This window comes from Chiloscyllium punctatum, chromosome 23 (assembly GCF_047496795.1).
Source record: "Chiloscyllium punctatum isolate Juve2018m chromosome 23, sChiPun1.3, whole genome shotgun sequence".
In the NCBI taxonomy this organism is placed as follows: domain Eukaryota; kingdom Metazoa; phylum Chordata; class Chondrichthyes; order Orectolobiformes; family Hemiscylliidae; genus Chiloscyllium; species Chiloscyllium punctatum.
The window spans coordinates 45,425,530-45,434,807 of NC_092761.1; the positions used below are offsets into that span (position 1 = coordinate 45,425,530).

Below are 9,278 nucleotides of genomic sequence, written 5' to 3' on the forward strand. Positions count from 1 at the left end.
GCAGACACACACACACAGCGATGAGGGACACACACACACACACACACACACAGCGAGGGAGGGACACAGACACACACAGCGAGGGAGGGACACACACACAAAGCAAGTGCGACGCGCACACAGTGAGAGAGGGACGCGCACACGCACACACACACACACAGCGAGGGACGGACACACAGACACACAGTGAGTGAGTGATATGCATACACACACATCCAGAGCGAGGAGAGGACACCCTCACACACTGCAAGAGGGGCACACGCACACACACACAGCGAGGGTTGGACACGCACACACACAAGAAGGTTGAGACACGCAGACACAGCGAGGGTGGGACATTGCTCAGAAAGCGAGAGGGGACACACACACACAAAGTGAGGGATGGTGACACACAGACATACGCACACACAAACAAAAACACAGAGCGAGGGAGGGACATGCACACACACAGTGAGGGAGGGATATGCTCACACACATAGTGAAGGAGGGACATGCTCACACACAGCAAGGGAGGTACAAACACACAAGTGAGGAGAGTTACACACACACAGCGAGGGAAGGGGATACGCACGCATACACACACAAACACAGAACAATGGAGGGACACGTGCACACACAGTGATGTGTATCCTCGGACATGTCATTATCCAGCTCTCACTCCAGTCTGCGCCCTCACAGTGTCAGCGTCTCTGTGACTCCCAGGTACAACTAGGCCTCGATCCTCAGGGCTGATTTATATTCTCCCAGGTGTGAGTCAGCCTCAAGCTCCTGCTCCAAGTTGCTCCCTCACACGGTCACTCCCTCTGTGACTCAGTGCTGATTTCGAGCCTCCTGCTCTGCTTTATATCCAACGCCAAGTCCCAGTCGGCCTTGACCCTCGCTGCTGATTTATATTCTCCCACTTTGTGCTGCTCTCTCTCAGCTTCTCTCCCCTTGTGATTCCCAGGTAATGGTAGGCCTCAAGCCTCAGCTGAGATTTATAACATCCCATTCCACACTGCTCTCTTACAGGATCGCCGTTGTGCCTGGAAGACAGTGGGAAAGGGGAGAATTAGACAGAGCAGAGGGTGTTACAGTGATTGAGGGAGCTGTAGGGGATGAAACAGGTTATCTGGGGAGCTAGGCAGACCTGCAGTATCTAAAGAACTTTACTGGAAGATACAGCGAAAGTTGCAGACACTGAACAAGGCAAAGGAAATAGAGAGATGGTGGCTTGTTCATGACTGAGCTTAGTAGAGTCTAAAGGGCTTCAAAGTTTGGGAGAAGATTTGTAGCTCGGGTGCTCCTTGTTGTGGTTCTGTTCGCCGAGTTGGGAATTTGTGTTGCAGACGTTTCGTCCCCTGTCTAGGTGACATCCTCAGTGCTTGGGAGCCTCCTGTGAAGCGCTTCTGTGATCTTTCCTCCGGGATTTATAGTGATTTGTATCTGCCGCATGCGGTTGTCATATCCAGCTGTCCGCTGCAGTGGCCAGTATATTGGGTCCAGGTCGATGTGCTTATAGATTGAATCTGTGGATGAGTGCCATGCCTCGAGGAATTCCCTGGATGTTCTCTGTTTGGCTTGTTCTATAATAGTAGTGTTGTCCCAGTCGAACTCACGTTGCTTGTCATCTGCATGTGTGGCTACTAAGGATAGCTGGTCGTGTCGTTTCGTGGCCAGTTTGGTGTTCATGGATGCGGATCGTTAGCTGTCTTCCTGTTTGTCCTATGTAGTGTTTTGTGCAGTCCTTGCATGGGATTTTGTACACGACATTGGTTTTGCTCATGCTGGGTGTCAGGTCCATCGTCCTGGTGAGTTGTTGTCTGAGAATGGCTGTTGGTTTGTGTGCTGTTATGAGTCCTAGTGGTCGCAGTAGTCTGGCTTTCAGTTCGGAAATGTTCCTGATGCATGGTAGTGTGGCTAGTCCTTTGGGTCGTGGCATGTCTTCATTCCGTTGTCTTTCCCTGAGGCATCTGTGGATGAAATTGCGTGGAGTTTGACCCCACCCCGCAGCTCACCAATAGGATAAACAACACACTGAGAAACCTACAATAAAAAACGGACAGATAACCAGGTTTGACCGACAGGGAATGAAAGCTGAAACCAACAACACCCCCAGATTCTATGGACTACCTAAAGTTCACAAACCAGACATCCCACTCAGACCCATAGTATCACTACCAGGGACACCATCACACAAACTGGCTAAAGAACTACAGCAGAAACTGAAACACCTGATCAGCGGATCCAGACACTCTGTACAGTCAACACAGGAATTCTTGGACATCATCAGAAATATACACATAGACAAGGTAGAAACTATGGTCTCATTTGATGTAATGGCACTGTTCACCTCTATCGACAAAACCCTAGCCAGAGAAACAATAGCCAACCTGCTGGACATACAGAACAGGACGTTGAACCTATCAACAAAGACAGCATACTCAAACTACTGGACCGGTGCCTCACAACACACTTCACATTCAACAACCAAATATATGAACAAATCAACGGCACACCCATGGACTCACCCATCTCTGGACTCATAGCAGAAGTGGTAATGCAAAGATTAGAACAAACAGTCTTATTGCAAATTCAACCCAAACTCGGGGTCAGATATGTGGAGGACACCTTTGTAATCATTAAAAACACAGAAATAGAGAACACACACCGGATCATCAACGCCACACTCACCGCAATCCGATTCACAAGAGAGTAAGAAAAGGGCAACCAACTCCCATTCCTAGACGTGACGGTACAGAGAACACCGAATGGAGAATTCACCACAAAGGTATACAGGAAAGCAACACACACAGACCAAGACCTGATCTATGAAAGCAACCACCTCAACACACACAAAAGAAGTTGCATCAAGACACTGTTCAAAAGGGCCACAACACACTGCAGTACACAGAACTGCAAAAAGAGGAAGAATGTATCCACCAAAAACGGATTCCCCCCGCAATTTCATTAGGGATTGTCTGTATGGATTTGTTAGACGACTGTCCTCTGATATTGATGAGGGCCGTGCAGATGATATGGTTTATATGGAGTTCATTCAGGTCTTTGACAAGGTCCCACACGGAAGGCTGGTCCAAAAGGGAAGATCCCATGGGATCCAAGGTCAGTTGGTAAATTGGCTCCACACATGGTGGAGGGTTGGTTTTGTGACTGAAAGCTTTTGCCCAGCGGATGTACCACAGGGATCTGTGCAGGAGCCATTGCTGTTCATTATGGACATTAATCACTCGGATGTGAAAGCAGACGGTAACATTAGTAGGTTTGCCGATAACATGAAAGGTGAGGGTGTTGTCCACAGTGAGGGGGATGGACTCAGGCTGCAGTCTGATATCGATCAGATGATAAACTGAGCAGAGTAATGGCAGACAGAGTTTACTTCTGGTCACTGTGAGGTAATGCACTGTGGGAAGTCTAATAAATGAATGATATACATCATGAATGTTAGGTCCTCCTGGAGTACTGAGGAATACAGGGACATTGGTGGGCAAGTCCCTGGATGTCTGAAGGTGTCAGCACAGGTAGACAGGGTGGGGAATACACCTGAACTGGGAACAGGAGGGGGACCCACATCCTGGTGGGGAATGTTGCTGGAGCTGCTCGAGAGGATTTAAACTTGTCTGGCAGGGCTGTGTGACCCCAAAGAGTCATAAGGCCAGAAAGAAAGTTGAGGCTGGTAAATAGGTTCAACAGAGGAATATAAGTGGACAAGGCAGGCAAGAACATAGCAGACAATTATGGAAAAGTGGTGGATTAAACTGCAGTTATTTCAATGCAAAAGGCCAAACAGATAAGTTAGATGAACCCAGAGCATGGATGGGAACATGGGATTGGGATCCCATAGATATTACAGAAACACAGCTGAGGGAGCAACAGGACCAGCAGCTCAATGTTCCAGAGACAGATGCTACAGGAAGGAGAGAACAGGAGGCAAAACAGGAGGAGACCTGGTGGGTTTGATTGGGTGAAACATCCCAGCAGTAACTAGAGGGAGGATTCATGTAGGATCACCCAGTTAAATGATATTAGTGGAACTGAGAAATAAAAATTGGTCATTAGTTTTCTACGGTCAGACTACAGCGATAGGCAAACGGAGATGAAGGAGCAAATATGTCAGGAGATTTCAGACATCTCTTAGAATAATAGGGTTGTAATGATAGGGGATCTTAACCGTTCCAAACCTGGACTGGGATTGTTACTAAGTTAAGCATTTGGTTAGAAGGAATTTGTTAAGTGTGTTCCGAAAACTCCCAGTCATTATGTAAGTGGCCCAACTGGAGAATGGGGCCAAACCTGACCTCCCCAAGGTAGGGAACGGGACTGAGGTGTTAGTGGGGGAGCACTTTGGAAAGTTACCACAATTGTATTAGTTTGAAAATAGCGATGGAAAAGGACAGGCCTGGTCCACAAGTTAAAGTTATTCAATGGAGCAAGATAGTATTAGACAGGAATTTTTAAAGTAGATCAGGGGAGAGTATTTGCAGATAAAGGGAAATCTGGCAAGTAGGAATATTTTAAAATCGAGATAAAAGGAGCGTTCAGCGCCAGTGTGTTCTTGTTAGTGTGCAGCTGAATGCTGACTGAATTAGGAAACACTGGCTGAGTTTCGAGGCTGTGGTCAAGAAAAAGGGGGTCACATGTCAGATATAACTGATATAACTGATTCTCCTGAAGGGAATCCCTTCAGGAGCATTGGGGCTGTAGAAATACACTTAGGATAGAAATCAGGAATGTAAAAAGGGGACACGAGATAGCGTTGGCAGAGAAAGTTAAGGAGAATCCAAAGAGACTTTACAAGTGTGTTAAGAGCAAAAGAAGAGCTCGGGACAAACCCGGTCTCCTTAATAATCAATGAAGGCAACAATGTGTGAAACTACAAGATCCAAAACAAATATTTCACTTTGGAACTTAGTGTGGATAAAGACTGGGGCGCTCAAGGAACTAAACAGTGTTTGGCCTGACCACTATTGGAATAATGTGTGCAATTCTGGTCTCACTGCCATCGGAAGGATGTTGTGGAACATGAAAGTGTTCAGAAGAAATGACCAAAGATGTTGCCAGGGTTGGAGGGTTTGTGCTTCAGGGAAAAGCCTGAATAGGCTGGGGCTGTTTTCAGTTGAACATGGGAGGCTGAGGAGATAACCGATAAAAGGTGTTTAAAATCATGATGGGCATCGACAGGGTCAATAGACAAGGTCATTTCCCCAGGCGAGGGAAACTTTCAAAGAAACCTCAAGAATAACTGGCTCCCGCAGAGTGGATGGAATAAGCTGCCAGAGCAAATAGTGGAAGCTGATAGAAATACATTTAAAAGGCATGTGGATGGGTGTATGAATAGCAAGGGTTCAGAGGGATATTGGCAAAATTGTGGCAAATGTGACGAGAAACGTCATGCAGGAGTTGGTCCGAAGGGCCTGTTTCTGTGCTGTACATCTCTATGACTCAATGTCTTGAAATGAGTCCACATTATAGAAAAGGAGGTGCTGGAGGTTTTAAAACACAAAGGTAGATAAATCCCCAGGACCTGATCAAATGGATCTCAGGACATTGTGGGAAGCTGGTGAAGAAATTGTAGGGCCCCTAACAGAGATATTTGTAACTTAGAGAGCTAGGTGTGATAGGCTGTTAGACTGGAGGGTGGCATTGTGGACAGTGAAGAAGGTTTTCTGGGATTACAAAGGGATCCTGATGAAAGGTGTGAATGGCTGAAAAACTGTCGATGGAGTTCAATCTGAATAAATGCGAGGTAATGCATTTTGTACAACAAACCCGGGTAGGGCTTATACAATTAATGGCAAGACCTTCAGTAGTGTTGTAGAACAGAGGGACCTCAGGGTTCAGCTACATAATTCTTTGAAGTTTGTGACATGGAGAGACAGGATAGTTTAAAAAAAGGTGCTTGCCTCACTTGCTTTCATTGCTCAGTCCTTTGGATATAGGAGTTGGGAAGTCGCATTGAGATTATACAGGCCATTGGTGAGTCCTCTTCTGGAATACTGTGTCCAGTTCTGGTCGCCCAGTTATAGGAAGGATATTATTAAGTTGGAAAGGGTTGGGAGGAGATTTACTGGGATGTAGCTGGGTACGAAAGGCTTCAGTATAAAGAAAGGCTGAATAGGTTGGTATTTTTCACTGAAACCTGAATGTTGACAGATGACCTCATAGAAGTTTATAAAATCATGAGGGGGATAGATAGAGTTAATGGGAGTTGTCTTTTCCCATGGACAGGGAAGTTTCAAGACAAGGCACTACATTTTTAAGTTTAGAGGAGAGACATTTAAAAAAAAAGACTTGAGAGGCACATTGTTACACAGAGGGTGGGTTGTGTGTGAAATGAACTTCCCAAGAACATGGGGACAATTAAAATGTTTAACAGACATTTAGATTAGTACAGGAATAGGAACGGTTTGAAGGGATATGATCCAGAAACAGGCAGGTGGGATGAGATCTCTTTTAGAGTATGGTTAGCGTTAACTGAACAGTGCGGTCTGACTCTCCAACTATGATTATAATGTTGTGTCATTAATTAAGAAAGGCTGCAAGAGAAAGCCAGGGAACTACAGACTGATGAGCGAGACATCAGGGTGGGTCAGTTGTTGGAGGTCTTTCTGAGAGGTAGGCCTTACATGCATTTGGAAAGATAAGGCCTGATTACGGACAGCCAGCATGGCTTTGTGCATGGGAAAACATGTCCCACAAACTTGACTGGAGTTTGCTCAAGATGTGACCAAAATGATAGACGAAGGGGCCAAGGAATGAAAGATGGAGTTTAATTCAGTTGTTGGATTTAGTTCAGACAAACCAAGGAGGACTAACACGGGTAATGGTTGGGCCCTGAACAGTGTTGTAGAAAAGAGAGAGACCAAGGGGTGCAGTTACATTGTTCCTTTGACTGGCATCACAGGGCGACAGGGTGTTGAAAGCGGCAATTGGCACACTTGTGAGAGCATTGGTGAGAGCATTGAGTACATGAGTTGGAGATATTGGTAACTCTGTCGTCAATATTTTTCCTGGGCAGAGGAGGCCACGGGGTGACCTTATACAAGTTTATGAAACCATGTATGGTCTAAGTAAGGTGAATTGCCAAGGGTAGGTGAGTCCAAAGATAGAGGCATAAACGTGACGTGAGACAGCAAGGATTTAAAGAGGGAGCTGAGGGGCAACATTATCCACAGAGGATGGTGCATAGACGGAATGGACTGCCAGAGGAAATGGTAAAAACAAGTACAATTACAACATGGAAAAGACACTCGGGCAGGTACATGGAGAGGAGAAGGTTTGAAGGGATATGAGCCAAACACAGGCAATTCCGACTCATTCCATTTAGGAAACCACGGCCGAAGAGTCATGCCGCACAGAAACAGACCCGATGTCTCCAGTTATTGGAGGAGGAGACTATCAAGACAAGGCATGTTGTAGAGACTGAAGCAAGTTACAGCGATACAGATGGTCATCTGGACTGGAGGTTTCAAATATGTGAAATAATTGGTGAGAGGGGAGGAGATGACAGAGATAGGAACTGTTATAGGAGTTAGAATGATTGAAGACACTGGTCCTCAATACAAGCCATAGATACAATGTTGGAGAGGGAATAGGGAACAGAAAGATCCCAGGCTGCATTACCACCCTCTCGTGGGAGGCCTGCTTTCCCCTCAGTTGTTCTGATGCTCCCTAAGAAAGCACAGGCCTGGACTGATAACTGGGAACTCCCGATGCTGTCTCATTGCAACAAAACTTGCAGCAGGCGTGGTGATTATTACTTTCTGCTCTGTGCACTGGAATGATCTTACCTGGCAGCAGGATTTATTGAAGACTCCCGACCTCCCTGACTTTGTCTTTCTGGCTGACCAACCATCGTCCCAACCAGCAGTTGGCAAGTCTATTGAGTCTGGAACTTCATGAGTACCTGTAGAGGACACAGAAATAGGCAGAATGGGCAATTAGACGAATGCTTTGAGGGTTACACATATAGAATGGCACTGAGCCCACAGAGATCTGGAAAATCCTGACCTGTGTTGCCTCATCTCTCTGGAGTGGAGAATTCTGTTGGCTCATGATCTGGAGTAGCTTCAAAAGTGAGAGACGCTGACAGAGGCAGCAATTAGACCCACACAGTGAGGGATACCACATGGAAAGTTACCGAGTCACATCATCAGAATGCCGGGTCAAACAATTGTGCTGGAAGAAAGAGTTTTGATTCATGTTGCACTGGGATATACAAACTGTGAGCAGGCGAAGTGATGGCCTAGTGGCATTATTGTGTGACAATTTATCCAGAAACTCAGCAAGTGTTCTCTGGACACAGGTTCAAATCCCACCATTGCAAATGATTGAATGTGAAGTAAATGCTTCAAAAACAATGTAATTAAAAACGTGTAAATGAGTATTAAACAATTGCTGATGTTAAGAAAAATCCATCGATGGCATTCCTGTCTTTAGTGAAGTCATCTAAGGTGGGACTGGGATATCACAGGTATTCCAGAAACAACAGCTGAGGGAGGGACAGGACAGGCAGCTCAATGTTCCAGGGGACAGATGCTGCAGGAAGGACAGAAGGGGAGCTGAGAGAGGAGGAGAGCTGCTGGTTCTGATTGGGTGAAACATCACAGGAGGACTGAGAGAGGATATTCCTGCAGGATCGCCCAGTGAAGCTGTGTTCGTGGAATTAATCAATAACAATGGGGCTTCCCTTTCCTCGGATTGTTCTACAGACCCCGGTAACCCCGCCCTCCTGCAACTTGACCTTCTCAAGATGGCGGCCCTAAGGCCCGCGCTCCCTCTTCCCTCAAACAAATGGCGGCCGTGACCCTGGGCCGCTTCGCTGATCAGAGACCGCCACCTCCTTACCCGGGCCTGGAGGGCCTTTTTAGAGTTATTTTTAGCCTGTATCCAGGAATTGTGAAATCTCTTCGCTCCTTTTTCCCAGCGAGGCTCCCACACACTGTCTCTGAGCGCGACTCTCTGAATCCGATCGCAGCCGCTGCCGGAGAAAGCAGCTCCGTGTCACTCTCTCGGTGTCCTGATCAATGTGACACTGCGCATGCTCCACATAGAATCCAAACCGCGCGTGCGTCTGAGGTGATCAGTGAGTTTATAGACAATATTCATATCTGCACAGGATCACGGGTGAAATATTAGTCATTAACAGTTGCTCTGTCGAGTTACAGTTATTGAGATCATTAGTGTGAGACGTAATTTTGGTTTGCAACTTTAAGATGTGCCTAGACCACAGACTGATCTATAATAAAAGATAAAACTTTTGCTTCTTTTCTAAAAACATT

The 9,278-nt window shown here is 46.3% G+C and overlaps 1 long non-coding RNA gene across 2 annotated transcripts in view; it reads right to left on the reverse strand.

The window, feature by feature from the left end:
- The window catches only part of LOC140494057 (uncharacterized), a 76,834-nt gene extending 67,810 nt beyond the window's left edge, over positions 1–9,024 (reverse strand). The window contains exons 1-2 of one of the 2 annotated variants that reach the window (XR_011963891.1): positions 8,845–9,003; positions 7,788–7,903 (exon numbers count right to left, since the gene is read on the reverse strand). This is a non-coding gene — a long non-coding RNA (uncharacterized lncRNA). Of the gene's footprint in view, positions 1–7,787; positions 7,904–8,844 lie in introns of both variants that reach the window. The other variant, XR_011963892.1, reaches the window with a different exon arrangement.
- Between the last annotated feature and the right edge of the window lie 254 nt (positions 9,025–9,278).